Source organism: Otolemur garnettii, unplaced genomic scaffold (genome assembly GCF_000181295.1).
Source record: "Otolemur garnettii isolate 467f Iridium unplaced genomic scaffold, OtoGar3 scaffold00035, whole genome shotgun sequence".
Taxonomy (NCBI): domain Eukaryota; kingdom Metazoa; phylum Chordata; class Mammalia; order Primates; family Galagidae; genus Otolemur; species Otolemur garnettii.
Genome location: NW_003852430.1, coordinates 5,796,154 through 5,815,800, shown reverse-complemented (window position 1 = coordinate 5,815,800; position 19,647 = coordinate 5,796,154). Strand labels below are relative to the sequence as shown.

The window sequence follows — 19,647 nt, the reverse complement described above, 5'->3', positions numbered from 1 at the left end:
CTCTTGCCTCAGTTTTTCCATTTTAATGGAGACAGGGGTTTTGCTTTTGCTCAGGCTGGTCTCGAACTTGTGAGCTCAAACAATCCACCCCCCTCAGCCTCCCAGAGTGCTACAAAAAAGAACCTTTAAGAACAAATTTAAAAAGATCCTTTTGTTATATATAGGGTATCCTCTCTCATTTTTTATATTATTTAAAATTTCCTGATGAGGGGAAACCAAACATTTAACTCATCAAACTTAATTTTGGATACTACGCAAATAAAGATAAAATTATAATTTATAAATATCTAATAAGTATTATATTTGTGGGAGGAAAGTTCACCAAAATGCCAGATATCAAGTCTTTTTTTTTATAGCTAATGGTACTAGAGAAATTTTCCCTCTTTTTTACAAGAGTCAACACACATCAATAAAGTTATTGACTAATTTAAAATACGATAAAGTGGGGCAATTAGTCTTTTGCAATTTTAGCACCACCACATTTCAGTGTCCCTGAGACATGGTAAGTCTAGTATTTTATAACACATAAAATGTTATCAAGGTTTTCAAGTTCTATAAGCAAAACACTTTAATACCTTAACACTCCCTGTATCTGTTAATGTCAAATCGTGTTACAAAATGTCATTTTCATTGTTCAAAAGATTTCATGTGTTAGAACCAATGCTATGCTCTAAAAAAGATTAAAGTGATTCATCTTCCTATCCCCAAAGTCAAGTCTTTGAAAACAGAACAGACAGACTGGGGTTTTCAGTCACTTCTGTCAATCTATAGAGCATGTTTTCTAATCAAACTGACTTTTCTAAACAAAAGCAAACAAACAAAACACCTCAGTAATAGCAAAAGACTTCTGGACATCTGTTCATTCCATACGGGAAACACTTTTCAGATCTACCCCTTCATCTTAACCTCTCTTCATCTCCTATTTCCTAAACTATTAATATCTCTCCATTCACTGTTGTTCCTGCCTCCATTCCAGCCCCTTCCCTACCAGGGGTGTCCAACCTTTTCGCTTCTCTATACCACTTTGGAAGAAGCAACATTGTCTTGGGCCACACATTAAATATACAAACACTAACAAAAGTTAATGAGCCAAAAACAAAAATAAATTATTTTTTTAAAGTTCATGCACAGTGTTCAAGATATACACCACCACAAATGAACAAAAAAAGTCCTTGCATAATCTACATGTGGCCCACAGGCTGCAAGCTAGACACCCTTGCGACAAAGTCAAGAGTAAAATTGTCAAAATGAGGGGTAATCACTCCCTAATTAAAATCATCTAACAGTTCTCTTAGTCGCTCAGCCTAAAGTTATCACATGGGTCTTTCATCACACGTGTTGCGGCTGCATTACTGAAACACTAGGCTTAGAAAGAGAACCAGCCTGCACAGCTGCTGCCAATTCCACAAGACACAGTGGAGGCATCATCAGATGGGGGGCTGCCACGGCTCAGTTTCTGAAACATGTGTGCACGCCACCGTGCGAAGCGCTCCACACGACACGTGTGAGCTGGCCAGAAGCCTTTGTTAATTAAAGTGCCTCCTTTCACTCCCTCGCCTCTCAAAACAAGACAGTGCTTTTCAGGATTCATTTCACCCACAAACTTTTTCAAGATTCCCAAATTTTTGCAGAAAGGGTTCCTCCACATCATTAGAGATTTGGCTCAAATGTCACCTCCTCGTGGAGGCTTTGCCTAACCACCCTCCACAAAGCAGCTGGGATTCTTATCTGACGACATGTGTCATCACCTGAAGTTATCCTACTAATTTCTCACTTGTGTGTTTCTTTCCCTTCAAGAAGACGAGCTCCGTCAGAGCAGGAACCTTTCCCACCACTTCCCCCCACTGTTTTGAGCGGCCTGTGGCATAGCTCGCAGCAGGCTCTCAGCAGCACTGTAGAGTGAGTGGAAGGTTCACCTCTCTCAAATGTTTTCAACAGAATCATGGATTTTAAAAAGTCTGGCCTAGACACTGATCATTCTGGTCACTGTCATTTGTAAATGTGGCCGATCATCTAGAGGGGCCAAGCACATTTCTCCTTTCATTTACAGTTAACTGGGAATCCCCAGATCTTTCCTTTAAAAGGAGGGCGAGTGCTCCACCATGGAATGAGGCTGAAACTGGGACTCCCTGACTCAAGGGAAACAAGTAGCCCAAAACTAACAGTCCAAAACACTATATTTTATAATGGCACTTCCAAAAAAGTAACCGTGATGTTGTTTCTTTCCAATCTGTGTCTTTTTGGTGGCGGATACAGAGTTGGTCACTAAACGAAAGCTACAAATAAAGCAGGAGTAGCAACAAAATACATGTATTTATTTTTCCAACATTATTAAAAAATTTAAACACACAAAGTTCAAAGTCTTTTACCATAAACACCCATTAAAAAAACCAAGTCTGCCAAGATTGAGAGTGTTTCAAAAATTTATATAAGAAATAGTCATAAATGTCATTCTATTCAAATAAGTCTCAGGAAAATGCAAAGCAACAGCCTTTGTCATTTAAATCACAATGCTAGAATTAAAGCATGTATTTAAACACCTTCCAAGATATTATTTCCAAATAAATAAGGTGCAATTTCTGGTAGGTTCGTTATTTTGAAAGACAGTTCAATTATTTTTCTCAAAACACCCCTCACCCCATAAGGACATACAATTTAAAGAAATTTGAAATCTAAATAGTAATTAGAACATTGAACTTATGCAAGAATAGAAAAATCTGGACAGAAAGCATATTTGGTTCTTTTATGTTTTCAAGAGTAAAGGAAACACATAAAATATTTTCTTCTTAGACTTTCCACTTAAACTAGATCTCTTTAATCTAGCTAAAAATAAACTTGACAGCATGAGAAAAGTAATTTTTTAGAATTATGTTCTCTATCCAATATTATTTTAAAAATTGGGGTGAAAAATCAGCTTTAGTTGAATCTAGAAAAAGCAAAGGGAAAGAGAACTAAGAACAGTGAACATTTCAGTTTTATCAGAGATGGTCTCTCCCTTTTCTTAAATTGAAACAAGAAACGCTCTGAAGCAAGTATGACGATCTGCTAACAGTGGTTAATTCCTGGAGGGATACACTTGCATGTATGTTATACTATTTTGCAAACACTTGTGTCTAACGTAGTTCAAGAGAAGAAGGGAGGGAGGACTAACTGACTCTCTAGTAGGGTAAGAAATGGCTTGAAGGGGAGCGAGCTAAAATAGAGACAAGAAGATCAACTAAGAGGATGGTCCATGCAGTGATCCAGGGATCCAAGATGAAGAACCAAATTATGGTAGAGGCAGAAATGGAAGAAAGGAAGACATGAACATAAGAAATATGAAGGAGGTGGAGTCCACAGAACGTTGTGACTGAAAGAGCAGCATATGCAGGTAGATGGCTCTGCTAATTGTAAGACAGTGACTTAGTTTTAAGCATGCTGAATTGAGGGGTTTTTGAATATTCAAAAGGCAACTGAATATATGTGTGTCTAGAGTCCATAAAGGGCTGAAGATTTAGATTTAAGAGTTATCAGGAAATAAGTAGCAGAAAAGGCATGCACTGGTTAAACTTCCCATATTGTACACACAAATCAAAAATTAGGAGTAAAGCATGGTTACCCAATTGTCAGGGACTGGTAGTAGCTTATTAGAGCACTATGCTGAGAGTTCATTCTGGAGAAGGGGGAAAAATGTGCCATCTTTCTTTCCCATCACTAGTTTCATGACTGAGACTCATTATAACAAAAGATAGATTTAAAAAAGAAAAGGATAAAAATGTATTTAATGTAAGTTTTACACAATATGGAAGCCCTCAGAAATGAAGACTCCAAGAAGCAGAGAAACTTGCATATTTTTATGGACAGTCGCGCAGAAGGGCAGCCAGGTTTCATGGGCTGCTTCAGGGAGAAGGGGGTGAGGTGGGCAGGCGAGAGTGCCATGGTCCATACTGTGGAGGAGCATGGCCCCATCAGTTCCAAGCCACATCCAAGAAACAGTACAGCCTTGATTATCATTGCTCCCCGATAAACAATGGGAAATTAAAGATAGTAGGTGCCATCCTTAGTCGCAGCAAGATAATACAAAATAAGGGATTTTGCCAATAGAGTTAAAAGGTTTTTTTTTTTTTTTACACTTCTGAACCTTCCAAGCAATAGAGTTCAAAGTTTTGTAACACTAATTTTAAACAGGTACAGATTTAAAAGAGAGCACAACCACTATCCCTTAATTTAACTCTTTGTTGCATACCTGGAATAAATGAATTTCATTTTGTGAAAAAACGTTCCCTGAGGAAAGCATTCTGCCTTCAGCTACGAAGCTGACTGTGGCACTTTAAACCCCTCAAGGAGGTTTTGCTGTCAGCCAGTTACTATTTTGAAGGAGAATTTTTTAAAAGGGATTGATAAGGGGCCTGTAGGAAGAAATATTTTTCATGATTTTCTTCCTCAAATGATGGGCAGGAAGGGAGGGAACAAGAATACTCGAGGAGGTAAAGACATCACCAAATACCGGGGAGATGGCTCTTCAAGAGTCACAGACATTTTGAAAACAAAGGTGGCTCAATGCTCAATCAGTTGAAAATGAAGAATAGGGTGGCTTCATTCTAAAATAATAAATCCCTTCTCTCTGAACTGCTCACCCAACACTGGCTAAATTAAAACACATAAAAATGACAGGCAAACAATGCTGACTTGGAAAATATTGCTCAATTGTGTTCTCTGGTGTTTTTACACTCTACCCCTCACTGCAGCTCCCTTGCAAAACTCAAGAGGAATGACAGTATCAGAGTTGTACCTTAAAGAAGATCCAAGGCAGGTGATCAGCACAGTTTAGTTCCCTTCTTCTCATTTAATATTGTTACTCAAAGAAGCACAACAATATTCTCTTTCGGGGATTTTAAGGCAATGGTGCTTATTATTTACAAATGACAGAGATAAATAAACAAATACTATTTATTCTTTAAAATAACAAAGAATCAACTTCAGGTTGTTTTTAAAGGAAAACAAACAAGGAATATTTTTCAAAATGTCTTAATATTCTCCATATTTCATAAAAGATTTAAGATGGCCCCTATGGCATCTTTTAACTCCCTGAGAGCACCAATTCAAAACCTAGAATGCCAACCCTTTCCTAATAAGATAAAAATGCACAGATTATGTTTATGTCTATGTTCTAAGAGACAAACAATTTATAGAGTGAGAAAATAATTTCTGAAAGCCAAAAGGCAACAATTTATTTAAACAGACCTCACAGTAACAAAAAGATACAGCGTTAGAGAAAACAGGTTGTTCAACAGAACTACCTCTTTTATTACTGGGACCACGGCAGATGTCAAATAAAATTAACTTTTACAAGCAGCTGCTCTTTTAACTTCATTGATTTTAACAACAGCAAATCCTGTGTCTTTTTGAACTACATTTTCTTATAATAGCAACGGATCCCAATTACAAACCCCAAGCTGTGAGATTCCACATTCCATTTCCCCTCGCTCCTGACACCCAACGCACTCTCCAGCTTCGCGTTGGCTTTTGGCAGACTGAGATGCCGTCTATCACTAATCCTAACAGTCTGGTCCTCAGATGCACACAGCCCTTTCTGGTTTTCACAGGGTCCTCGCACACATTATCTTCACAATGGAGATGCTTTCATCAGGACAATGCCTCAGTACAGGGAAATTTCTCTCTCAGCTGGCCACAAACATGATTTTCAACATGTACGCTTTAAAAACTGACCAAGGACCTTCTCAAGCAAAACGCATAGATTCCATTTGGGCTCTAAACATGCCCAAGTCGTTTAATTTCCAAAGAATATTAAACAGTGCAGAGTTAACAAGATATTTCCAGTTCAGGGGTCTGGATGATATGAGAACTGAGGCAACAACCCTGGGAATAGTGAAAGCAGACATGCAGGTGATGATTTTTGATTATGAAACCTGTGATGTGAAAAGAAGCTTGTTATTCAAAGGCTAACCTGAGTACCTTACTGAGGCTCGACATCATTTAGAAATGTAAAACAACTGCTTGAGCAAGAAAATAAAAAGGTATTAAGAGCTATGCATTGATAAATGCACATGGATCACTGACTTTGCTCCCATAGAGTAAAACACCCATAAAATCACTTTACTTCTAGAATACTCTGACAATTTTGTTCAAAATTCCTAAGCTACAGTAGCGTGCAATTTCACAATTAGATTTATCATAAACAAAACAAAGATTTGGCAAGTGGAATTCAGCATGTTTTTTTGTTTTTCATGTTGGCTCCCAGGAGACTGAACCGCCAACCCTTTGTGTGGCCTCTTAAAGGATTATTCTTATGGCGGGTCTCATGTTTTTTTACTACATGCAGGAGTTTGAAATAGACTCTAATGCTTCCAATATTCCCAACTGTGACACTATCCCTGAGGCTCCCCTGGGTTTATTAAACTGTTCATCTCAAGGTACCTGCAACGTCCCAAGGAGAGCAGACAGGTGACTTTTATGTCCTGATCCCCAACTTCCTTTAGTCTTTTGTAATTATCTAAAAAATGTATACAAATGTGTTCTTGGTTTCAAGATAAAAATGTTTAATAATTTTACCATTGAGTAAATGCCATTGTTATCCTATGAGTTTACGTATTCCCTAGTGTATGTAACCCTACACATCTGGCCATCTTTTACTTCTTTAGAAAACATATTACTACATTTTTACACCTTACAGCCCCCCTGAGAGATGTATCTGGTGGCGTCGTCAGGGTTGGGAGTTGGCTGAGATGATTCTGGGTCTTTTTACCACCATGCCATTTCATGTAACTACCACAATTCAGAAAGACAACCGAACATTTGCTTCAGCTAAAAATCTTTATAAGCAAAGACTCTTAAAGCCATTTATTTATGTTTCCAGATTTTTCATTCATTTAATAAGTCTGTGAGGCAATAACAGAAGTTCTAAAATTTCTTATTCATTATTTTTATATTTTCATTTGTCACTTTTGTCTCCTAAAACATCTATATCATATTACCTAAATAGACACTTGTCAATTTCTTATCTAATGTAAGGGAAAAAACCCCTTATCTGGGTTTTCCAGAACCAAACGGTTCCTTTACTGTTTTTTATACACATGAATCTTGAGCAAAATCTTATGATGTGGGAAGCTTCTCATAAAACTTCCTAAATATGCACATAAATTCTGTTATGTACACTGGAGTTGCCAACTATATCTACAGGCTTCTAGTAAATGCTCAAAAGACTGCCTAGACAGAATAGTGGCCTTCACAGTGCATGCTGTTTGTCTTCTGTAAGCTGTATGGACCATGAGTCCTTTCACTTCCTGCTCAATCTATTAGCTCTTATAAATGCCAGACATGGAAACTGCCCATGACACTAGCAATCTTATCACTTTCCTGGCTATTACCAAACAGTATACCACTTGTGATGCTAGAAGCTTCAAACACAATTTATTCTGCACTACACTGAAGTGCATTCTTTCTTAAATACTCTGAAAGCAATATCAGAGGATCCACAATAATATTTAATTACCAAAGTGAAGAGACCCAGAAGGGGTAAGTGTATGTAAGTGCACACTTTTTCATTTCTCTGCAAGAACTCTTTCCCCCAATGTGGACTTCCATTAACATAAGAGAGTGGACATGGAGCAATGGGAGGTGAAGAGGCAGACAAGATGCCTGGGTGACAGCTGCATAAAGCAGCATAGCCCTTAAAATTGATGTGAATAATTAAAGGGCTTTAGGTTGATTAAAAACAAGTAATAAACAAGAATACATAGAGATTTCCATTCCTCCCACGATGAACCTCTATCCCTAATCCCATGTATAAAGTTAGTATGGTAGCCGCAGATGGCTGACAACATACCTCTAATGTTCATGTTAACAGATGCTACAGAAAATGTCATTTGCTTAGTACTTCAGCTCCTTTTCCTTGCCTCTGTGACTTAATTTTCCCTGCTATCTCAGAGCACAGTAATGTCTTCCTTGACAGAGACTTGCCTTTGTAGAAAATGTTTTTAGTTAAGTGGGAAACAGTCCAGTGTGGCTCTGTACCTCACTGTTTCTCTAATCTGAAATAATTATATACTGACTACTTGGGGATTCTTTCAGTTTAGTTGAAATGTAAGCTATTTTATATATATATGAAGTAATCCTACAGTTTTTCTGTAAAAATAAATATGATCACATATTAGGTCATTAAATATAAAATATCTGATTTCGAATCAAATGTTTAGTCTATTACATCTCAAACAAGAAGCAGGGGGCCAGGCGTGGTGGCTCATGCCTGTAATCCGAGCACTTTGGGAGGCCAAGGCGGGTGGAATACTTGAGCTCAGGAGTTCCAGAGCAGCCCAAGCAAGAACGAGACCCACCTCTCTACTAAAAAAATAGAAAAACTAGCTGGGCGTTTGTAGCAGATGCCTGTAGTCCCAACTACTCAGGAGGCTGAGGCAATAGGATTGCTCAAGCCCAAAAGTTTGAGGTTGCTGTGAGCTATGATCCACAGTCTTCCACACAGGGCACAGAGTAAAACTCTGTCTCAAAAAGAAAAAGAAAAAAAAAAAAAAAGAACAGTATGATCAACCAAAGTATGTGCCTAAACTCTTGACACATTTTGCCATCATAACAGTAGCTTGTAGTGAAGCAGTAAAGAAGCCTGGAGAGTCAGTGACAATGAAATTGCAAAAGGCCTTTTCTCCAGCTTGTTAAGAATTGAATATTTTTTTGGCATGTAGCAGCCCAAAGCCTGGAAGAAGTGGTAGTGAGATGGTGCAAGGTCTGGTGAATACGTGGATGACAGAAAGTTTCCAAGTCCAGCTTCTGTGGTTTGAGCAGAGTTGTTCACGTGACGTGGTCAACCATTGTCATGTAAGAGGACTAGCCTGCCTCTATTGACCAATCTCAGCTACCTAATCACAAACATCCTTATCATTTCATCCATTTGGTTGCAGGAGAAATCTGCTATAAATGACTGACCAAGTTCCATCAAGCTGTAGCAGATAATACCAACACTGGACCACCAAACACTGACACTATTAGCTTTTTTTTATGAGTGTTCAGTTTTGAGTTGCATTTTAACACTTCAACTTTATCCAACCATTTATTGAGCCGAAGGCTTGTGATTGTCAAAAAGAATCCATTTCATCACTTGTAACAATACAGTGTAGAAATGCTTTGCCTGTGTTTCGTGACAGCAAAGGAAGGTAGGTGTAAGATGGTTTCTCTTCTAACACTTATCTAATTCACATAGAGCCCATTTACCCAGCTTTTTTACCTTGCCGATTTGTTTCTAATGGCCCAATATCATTGGAATGGGATCTAACAGTAGATAAGATGTATTTTCACAAAGGTTTTAATTTATCACAAATTTAATATGACTGCAGAAAAAAATGAAACAGACATATTTTGAAATGTTTCAACAAACACATCAGGGTTACCCCAAATCCTTTTCTTTCTTCATCTTATTCTTTAAAGCAAAATTACAAATTATCACGAGTAGGAACCTGGATTGCTAATGTCTTGTCATTTCTAAATTCAGAGAAGTCTCAAATAACATTTCGTATCTTTAAGAACACAGACTCAAGCAGGCCCCTGAATTTAATATATTAATATTAGTAAAAGAATAAATCGGTTCACTGTTAATTAAGGTTACCTAGTAAGTCAAAATTACATGTAAAAAAACATTTTCTTTAGAAAAGTAAATATTTTTCATATTCCTTCTTTCCTTTCTGGTTATGACCTTTCTCTGTTATTTTTAAGGTTAGAGACAATAACTAGATTCCCTAGTAAAGAGGAAATGCCAGTGTGAAGTGAAAAATCCTTACCTAAACAACCAGTGTTCTGACTGCGTAAAATGAGGAGCTGCCGTTTTAGTGATGGAACGGACTCTAGCCAAGACCTTACTGCAGACAAGAGGGTCTGGCCCCAGACCACTCTAACATACCATTACCTGCACCTACCCCAGCTGACTCAAAGCACGGAGGTATAAAATCAAGAGGGGGCACAGCAAGCCTGTTTAGAGATATTCTTCCTAACAGTATCATTTTAGCATATTGTATTGGTAAAACATCTTTTGATACCAGAACAGCTAGTTGAGACTTTTAAAAGACCTTGACGTACAGTTGACTGATTGCTTTCCAATGACATTATTTCATACTTTCTGGCACAATTGGGCTGATAGGGTTTGATGGATAACCCGACAAGCAAAGGACACGTCTGAGCAATCGCTATCTTTTATATCTGACGTCTTCATGTTTTATTACCTAGCTTAGGAAATGGGAAAGGGAACAAAAACCCACAGGCAATGTTAGTTCAGAAAGGTCTCACTACCAACAGGAAGCCCCCAAATCAGCTTACTCTGAAGAAGCCATTATCTTTAAATTAAAATGTGCTTTGTTGCAAATACAGAATCATCACCAGTTAACAAATTTGGAAGAGGGAGAGATTTGCCCCTTGCATTTCTTAGGTAAATTGTGTTGTCCCTAATAAAATGTTTTGAGTAAATGATCACAAGATCCTCTGTATAAAGCACAGGACACCAAGTGCAAATCTCGATTTTTCCTGTTCTGCTACTTGTGCCTAATGCATTTCCACCTCAGTGTGCTCATTTTAATCACGTGTGAGGAATGCCAACGTGAACTAAAATCTGTCCTAAGCTGCTTCAACAAGGTTTTCATGTGAACTGTCAGACAGTTCACAGAATTTAAAGTCAACTACTGAAAAAACATATATTTGCCATAAATCACCACTGAAGGTTTTTTTTTTTTAATTACATTAACATTACCTTAAAGTTCAGTAGACATTTTTAATTAAAGACACATCACAGTAACATATGGGCAACTACGGACTTAAGGAGACTGGACATTTGCAACAGCAGACTGTGGCTTTTCACCAACATTTTAGCTGGAAATCAAAGACAGATGCGTTTTTGCCCCTGTGTAAGGCAAGGATGAAGATGCTAGTCACTGATATGAGCAAGAACAAATTCGGAAGGAAAACCGTTTTGTCCATGTTAAGTCCGAACTGCCTATTAGACATCCAGACAGAACTATCTGGACTTAGGAAATAAAACTATGAAAATCAATCAACCTCAGACCTTTTTGTAGATTTATGTACTTTAGCATAATTTCTACACTGAAACTAATGCCAACAAGTACCTGCAGTCTTGGTACTCTTTTTCATAATATTATAAGCTATAATTAACAAATACAAATATCACTTGCTACAGAACTATCCGGTTCTGTCATACCTTAAGCTGCCCAAAATTCTCAGAATACTGAATAAACATTTACCTTAGGTATGTGCTGAGAATACAGTAGCTACTGGCCAGATGGGGCTACTGAATTCTTGGAAATGTGGCCAGTCCAAATAGAGATAGGCTGTAAAATATCTACAAAATTTCAAAGGCATGGAATAGAGAAACAAACATAGAATATCTCAACAATCTTGTATGCTAGTTATACATTAAAATTATAATATTTTTGCATATATTGAGTTAAATCAAACACATAAAATAAATCTAATCTTTAACTTTTTCAAATGTGGATACCAGGAAATTTTAAATTATATATATAGCGCACTCTATATTTCTATGAGATAGGATTTCTGAACCAAAGCTGTTCTTCTGTCTGGTACGCAAGCAGTAATAACAGGCTATTTAAATCAATTAAAATCTATGACCATAAAGAAATGCAATTAACAATGTCGTATGTTATTGTTAGAAACAGGAAATCATCTATTTCATGTCTGTGGCTATAAAAACCTATCTCTAAAGAACCCATACTACCATATAAGGTCAAGAGAACAGCAAACACACCCCCTTAAAAGGAAGAAGAAATCTACATCTTTAATGAAAATGATAATGACTTTTCCCAAATATTCATATAAGGTTATAAAATTATGTAACATGACTATCACCCTGCATGGTTTTTTAATCAGGAAGATTATAAAGAAAACAGATCCCTTATTACACTCAGAAATACCTTATCAAATGCAGTATGAATCTGTGGATTTATTTTACAAATTTTGGATTACACATCATTTTCCTCACCTCAAATATGCAGAATAACTGAGAATTCTCAGAGCTAAAAAGATAATTTAGTTTGACTCATGTTCCTTGTGGATAATCTCTTCTTTTATTCCAGAATTTTTTAGATTTCTTTGGTTTTGATATTGCCGTCTAGGAGGACGTGAGGTTATCTTGCCTTTCCTGCTGGGACTCAATTAGTCCTTTCAGTCTTAAGTCTTAATTCTGAGTAACTGACCACCATTATTTCATCAAATGTTTTTCATTCCTCTAATTTCTTTTCTTTCTTCTGGGAATTATCATTTGAATGCTGGCACTACTATTTCTCTCCTCCATATTCCTTAGCTTTGTTCAATATTTTCTATTTCCACTTTTTCTCCTGCCTTCAGAGGTCCTCAATGTTAGATTCAAGTTCAGTAATTGATTTTTACCTATATCCACCCTATTTGTGGTTTATTAAATTCTTTACTTAATAAACTCACAGCTAATATTCCCACTTTGTTCTTTTTATGATTCTTGTTCCTTAACACCACTGTATCGTCCTCTACCCCCGTGTTTATTCATCATGTTCATTCTAACTTACTGACCTCTCAGTTCTAATAATCCTGCTTCACAAGGTCTACACTACTCAGTGTCTCTTTGTGTTTCCAACAGCAGCTGTACTCTCCTTATCTCTAATTATTTTGGCCTATGAGACCATCTTCACCAAAAACTGTGGGACACTAGGTCTCGAAACATGTATGCAAAAAAAAAAAAAAATAGCCAAAACAAAAGTCCCTCTTGGTGAATCTGAGAAGGATGGTGAGAGAGGGTCACCACTGGCACCAAGTCACCCTCTTGACCACTTCTGTCTGCTGCCTACTACCAGGTAACGCCTTTAGAAGGTAAATCCTTTAAAAAAGAAGTTTTCCAGGGATTTCCCTGGGAAGTCTTAGAAAGTAGCAGCCCTAGAAGAACGCACTCTCAGTCGGGTATGACCTGCAAGATCTGGGAGGAGTGAGTGCCCTGGGGTGGCAGGGGGCTTGTGCCTGTTTGCATCAGCTCCTCAGCCGAGCAGCCTTTTGAGCTGCCCTGACATGACCCTACTGATGCCAACTTTTATAGCAGAGGGCAGGCAATTAATGTCTCAAAGCAAAGGAGAAAGTCAGATCAAAAACAAAACTATAAAAAAGTTACTTTTGCTTCTCCTGATGCCTCGGGCCACCCTGCACCATAGGCTAAACCACCTACACACACACACACACCAATTTGCAACAGCCTCGGTCACCCCTAGAATGGTTCACGGTTATTTAGGTATTTCCTCAAATCCCTGCTTGCCTATCTGCAGTTTCTCCATGAAGAAGGAGCCAATAGGCCCATTAACTCTCCCAAAGAACAAAAGAGTAGTTCTCTGTGCTACAGTTTAGGAAACTGGAAATAGGATGTGAGGACTAAGTGATGACACTGACTGTAAGTAAACTAACACTTTTGAAAACACTACACATATTCTTAAAAATATAAACAAATCTCTAATCCAATTGTTGGACTGATAACAATAATTAAGAATAATTCTTCAAATAGAGTAGAACTCTGTTACACAACTCCCAACCATGGGTTATTTCCGATACAACTCAAGTAGGTAGCATCGAAATGGACCATCGTGCACAACTTGTCACCCCTTGCACAGCCACGTAAGTGTATTGCTTGGGGCCTCACATTTCCTTGCAAAGGGATAAAGAGATCTCACAGCCTGCTCAGCCTGCACTGGGCATATCTTTCAGGGAATTTTTTCCTTGTTCAGGCTTAGTGCTTGTTCCTTTGTTCTGCTGAAGTATGTGTATCCCATGGTACCTGACAGCCTCACTGCTGTGTCTGCAGAGAGGGAACAGGGTCTTTCACGGGCAGTACGAAGGGGCATGGGCAGACCACCTCCCCACGCCAGCTGCAGGATGACCATGGGAACCAACTCTCACTACTGAAGCCGAGTTTCTTCCCGCTTGTCCATGTGAGTAAGTTGCTCCACCAGTGCCTATGTGAGTCACACCCTCGTTGATGGTCCAAACGCAGCAAACTACGCTGCCTGCAGTGCCAACTGGAAGGTCAGCTGTCATGCTCCCTGCCAGCCACACACACACACACACACACACACACACACACACGACTCCTCCTCTCAAGGTGGGAACAGATCTCACCTGCTTAACAAGTACAAAAACATTCTCAGAACCACAGATTCCTCAGTGAAATTCCAAGCGACTGGTTAACCCACATTCTCCTTCTGAACTAATGACACAGCTTCAACTGCCAAAAAGGCCGTTTGAAATTCTGGTTTATAAAGTCTGCAGTTCTCCCAGGAATGCTGCCCTAGTGCACTGATGGGGACAGAAGCAGGAAATGTGGCCAAGGAAATAATCCTGGGAGGTCTTCATTCCCCAGATTCCAAGCAACACCATCAGGAAACCCGATGCCCTTATTAGCCTCCTATTTACTCTGTTGGGATTCTCCTTTTCCAACTACTTCCAACACAAAAATCAATATTACACATGTTCCAACTGTAGTCAGGGATTGCATACTAGGACTTTAATATATGTGAGACTGAAAGGAGCCAGAAATCAGATGGAAAGAATACAATAACAAAGGCTGCAAACCTGAACCTGACCTTAAAGTCAGACATGCCCAGATGCAAATCCTAGCCCTTACTGATGATCTTGAAGGAATTAATTACTCAGTGCCTCAACTTCCCCATCTGTAAACAGGGTACTAGTCCCTCTTTTTATATGGCCACTATAAAAACTAAAATTAATAAATGAAAGCAATGTACAGACAATATGTGCAAAACAATGGACTGTGCTAAAAGCTAGCGGCTGCCAGCAGTAGTACCCACCACCAAAACTACCACCAGTGCCTTTAGTATCACTTCTACCAATTCAAATCAATTGACTGACCTTCACTCACAATTAAAATGCCTACCTTTGAGACAATTACCCTAAGGGTACACGTCCAGAATTCTTACATTATTTCAATGCCCAATGTGTGTAATTTTTTCTTTAAAAAAAAATCAAAATCAAGCTATTTATTACCATATGGTTTTTAGCAAAATGTTCCTTCTGCAAATTTTATGTGTTTGCCGTTTATAATGTAGAAAATAATTTTCCGTTCCATATTCCATTGATCAGATAAATTCATCCCCAAACTTGACATGTACTACTACATTCTTACCATAATATTATCCCAAAAGTAGACAGTCCTTAAAGAAACATAAGAAACATACAACATACACGTTATGTATAAAAATGCACCCCTGGAAACCCAGAGTGAGATGCCTGTTTCACACGCTTCCTCCTTTTTGTCCGTTTCTCCCTGCAAGAATATTTCATACGAGAAGGCAGACTTGAAGACACTGATTCAAAATCAAGCTAAGTGTTTAGTCCAATTAAAATTTAATATTAAACAAGCTTATCAGAAGTAATTTCTTTGTTGTAACTTTCTAGGGGAATTGTTAAAACTTGACTAGTGATCTTTTTCCTGATTTAACAGTGACTACAAAAATTCAAGGGCTATATAAAAATCACCGAAAATAAACATTAAATCCATATGTCACTCTGCACACAAGTTTTTTTTTCCTGAACTGCTTTATTTTTTTATAATGAAAATCCTTATGCTTCACACTAGAAGAAGTCAAATGGATACTTTATGTAAGAAGACGAAGAGATTAAGGCTTTTATATAAATGACCAACCACAGAAACCATCTGTTGATTGTGCACCCAATTTTCATCCATTTTCCCAAGACATCCATCTCACCAAGCCAAGTTGTTTCACAATAAATACTACACCAGTGCTAATCATCTAGTTGTTTTCCAAGATGTCATGTCTGATGCATAGGTTTATTGTTTAATGTGAAACATGACTGGCTGAGTTATGAAGATATATGCCTATTAAAGGAGTTGAACATGCCATACGTATATGCTGGACATCCCAGGATGGCGTCCACTGTGCTCAGCACCCCCTTGACGCTGAACTAGAATCTCTAACGCCTCTGCTCTGGTAAGGTCTTTTCTTCCTTAGGGATCGGCCTATATCTAAGAACATAAGGTTTCACCTTACAAGGTCTCCACAGCCTTGCTCCCTCCAGTCTTAAATACCTCCAGCCCATTCTCCACTTAGTCATGCTGGGATCCTGCTAATGCAGGGTTATGTTCTGCCATTCCCTCCCTTGTATCTCTGAAGTGACACCCTACAGACCCAACCCACTCAGGCTATTCTCTGAGCCTCCTCCTCAGTCCCAACCCTTCTTCTACACAGGCTACCTGTTCCCATCATTCTGAAATGCAGTTCTTACCACTGGTCCAGCAGTGCCATGCCTCTGCTCGGGAATTTCAGTTGTCCATCCTCACACACCCCATCCTCCTCTGATAAACACCGATTCATCTTTCCTATCCATGATGAGACTTCTAAGAAACTTCTGTCTTCACCTCATGGCTGGTGAATCCCTCTTTGACATCCCTGCAGCACACACTCCTTTGCTGCTTTGCACAAATCTGTGTGCTTGTCATGCTCCCTCTCCTGGACGGCAGGGGCAGAGGCCAGGACTTGTTCATCTCTGACCCCATAAAGCCTAACATGGAGTCTTCACTCAAAGAATGTCTCTGTGAGTGGATTAATTAGCCTTTGTAGGTAAAGAAAATGTCCTACCCATGGTACACATTCACTAAGTATCTACTGAATAAATGAATACAGGGTATCCCAAAGGTCATCCCTAAAGTCACCATACACAGGGAAAATGGAAAATTGTAGCTAAATATTCATTTATAAAATTTTACAAAGAGGTAGCCAACATAGAATATTTTCAAAATATTTGGGTAACAATACACAGACTACTACAGGTATTTCCTACAACCTAAGGGCTATCAAAATATAGAAGTAGCATTTTTCCCCTAACATCTACTCTGTCTTAGAAACTTAAAAGAACAAGCAAACATAGCACTATACTCATCAGCTCTTTCAATAGACCAAAACCTGCTCAGGTCTAATGTTAATAGTTTCAAATAACAAACTGAACTAATTCTCATGACCTCCCACTGCCCACCAATATGAGGCAGAACTCTTACAGGAACAAGGAACAGAAACCAAACTCTTCCCACCCAAGGGGTAAAACTGTCAACTATTAAAAGCATTCCACATTGGAACAGCTCACAAAATCTAAGAAAGAGTTACAGTAAACAGGCAGTGGCATGGCCTCCCAATGTAAAGCCAGCTTCTTTGCCCTTCAGTTCAATTTGTGTTAAGATGTAAACCAGCAGTTCTCAACCTATGGGTCATGATCCACGGGAACTGTATTAAAGGGTTGTGGCATTAGGAAGGTTGAGAACCACTGTCCTAAACTAATCCCTATGGTCAGAAGGATACGAAACTGTGACTTCCCAGCCTGTCATGTGTTTGTAGAATCTCAACCTTCACCATGGATATTCACCCCTCTACTCCATACAGCTAACTCATTATTCAAATAGTTCCAAAATAACAGCCCTACAGGAACTTGTCTCTGCATCTTAATGAGACAAGTATTCATCCATTCATCACAACTTCTTTGACACCTGCTCCCTAGAGTCACTGTTCTAGATGCTCAAGATAGAGATGTGAACACGGCAAAGTTCCTGCTTTCTAATGGTGGAAATAAGTACAAAATTTCATGTCAAGTACCGTTAAGTCCTATAATGAAAACAATCTGGGAAGGGGTAGGGGTGTGATGACGGAGGGCTGGGAGCAAAAGGCTACTTTAGATAGGAAAGACTTCTCTGAGAGGATGACATTGAGGACAGAGAGCTGCGCAAAGTAAAGGGCACAGATCCTGCCACCCAGCCGAGGGGGAAACACTGCAGGAGGAGGGAAAAGCCAACACAGAGGCCTGAAGCGCGGGCGCTGGAGGGATCACTGATGAGGATGATAATAATAATATAAGAGGAATGGTCCGTGGGGAAGGAAGAACAAATGTAAAGACCCTGAAACGAACAAAATGAGAAGCATGAAGAAATAATAGTTTTAAAAATAAAATTACATTCACTCAGGGACCAGAGCATGCCTTTGGATTATGAATGGTGAGGAGCTTGGATTTTTTTTATCTTGAGTGTGACAATAAAAATCACATGAATTTCTTCTCATCTCAAGCAAACTGCTTTCAGTTAAAATTTTAGTCTGTGCCTTCTTATTCTACTCTGGGAGAAAAACAGACAGCAATTAAAATGGCTAATGGCAGCATAATCCCTACAAGAATCTCTATCTCTATAATTTACTTTTTGAGCATCTGTGTAAATACTATCATGTATCAGGCTTTAGAATCTGTTATAAAAAGATTCTGTGCAATCATTCAAGTGAAAAGCATGATTTTTACTTTCCATGTACCAAAGCTTTTAAAATCTATAAAGCTCTAAGCCAAGTCAAAATAATATTTGTGAATAAGCAGAACGAAGTAAATAAATTTGAACTATCATTAGTAACCAAAATCATAGAACCAAGTATACGAAATAGCATGCAGTATTATTAAATCAATGAGTAAAAGGATACAAAGTCCAGTATTATTTTAATGTCTTCAGAATTATTTAATGTCTTAATCATTTTAAGATAAAACTCAGGCCACTTTATTTTTTTAACTACCTTTCTACGTCATGGTTAAATAGCTTCCCGGTGCTTTTGTTTAGATTTAAATAGTGGCTCACATTTCACTGTAAGTTATGTAACCTTACATTTCAAAGAAAATAAATATCTCACTCTATAATAAAGGTACTTTTGTTAGATGAAATGCCAGGTCTTAGTGATTGATGATGCTATAGCAACACTAACAACTACCCCATCTCCTAATCAAAAACCCTACACACAACAGAAGACACCTTCCTTCACTATCCCCATTCTCTTCCTACCATACCATACACAAATCTTTGCTCCCTAAGCCTACTTCATAATCTACACGGAATTAGTAATCAGTATTAACTTGGCCAAGGATCCCTTTATCTATTCTGCATCACTAAAAAATACTAGCTATCTGAGATCCATAAATTTTGGTAAGGGTGGGTTTTTTATAATTATCTTGTATGACTAGTATGTTTTCTTGTTTGCCATCATATTTTTTAAAATAATAATTTCTGCCAAGATATATATGGGTACATACATGAATATCAATTTAAAACAACCACTGATAGAACCATGAGACAGATTGCTAATGCTGCTGGCATTTCCTATTTGCTGTGGCTGCTACTTAAAATATTTCAGTGAAAGATTGTATTGTGCTCATGTCATATCCTGAGGCTTTAATAAAGCCATAGTTTTAAATATAAATAATGAATCATCCAAAACATCTTACAATGAGCAATCTAATCCTCTTTCCTAAGAGGATCAAGGAGGCCATCTGATGCTGGTCCTCAGCGTCTTCCTCAAAAAAATTTAAAAAAAATAAAAATCTCGGTGTTTGGCACAACTTTCTCTTCCCTCCCTCTTTGGTCCACAAAATGTACATTAATCTCCCTGAGAAGGCTAACAATCTGTCCTATCTCTCAGCGCTGCCCCTAACACACTGCTCACACCTGTCCTATCTCTTAGCGCTGCCTGCCCCTAACACACTGCTCACATCTGTCCCATCTCTTAGCGCTGCCTGCTCCTAACACACTGCTCACATCTGTCCCATCTCTTAGCGCTG

General features: G+C 38.4%; 1 protein-coding gene across 2 annotated transcripts in view; it reads right to left on the bottom strand.

Annotated features, from left to right (window-relative positions):
* The window catches only part of PRIM2 (DNA primase subunit 2), a 286,830-nt gene that overhangs the window by 122,276 nt on the left and 144,907 nt on the right, over positions 1-19,647 (bottom strand). The window lies entirely within an intron of this gene.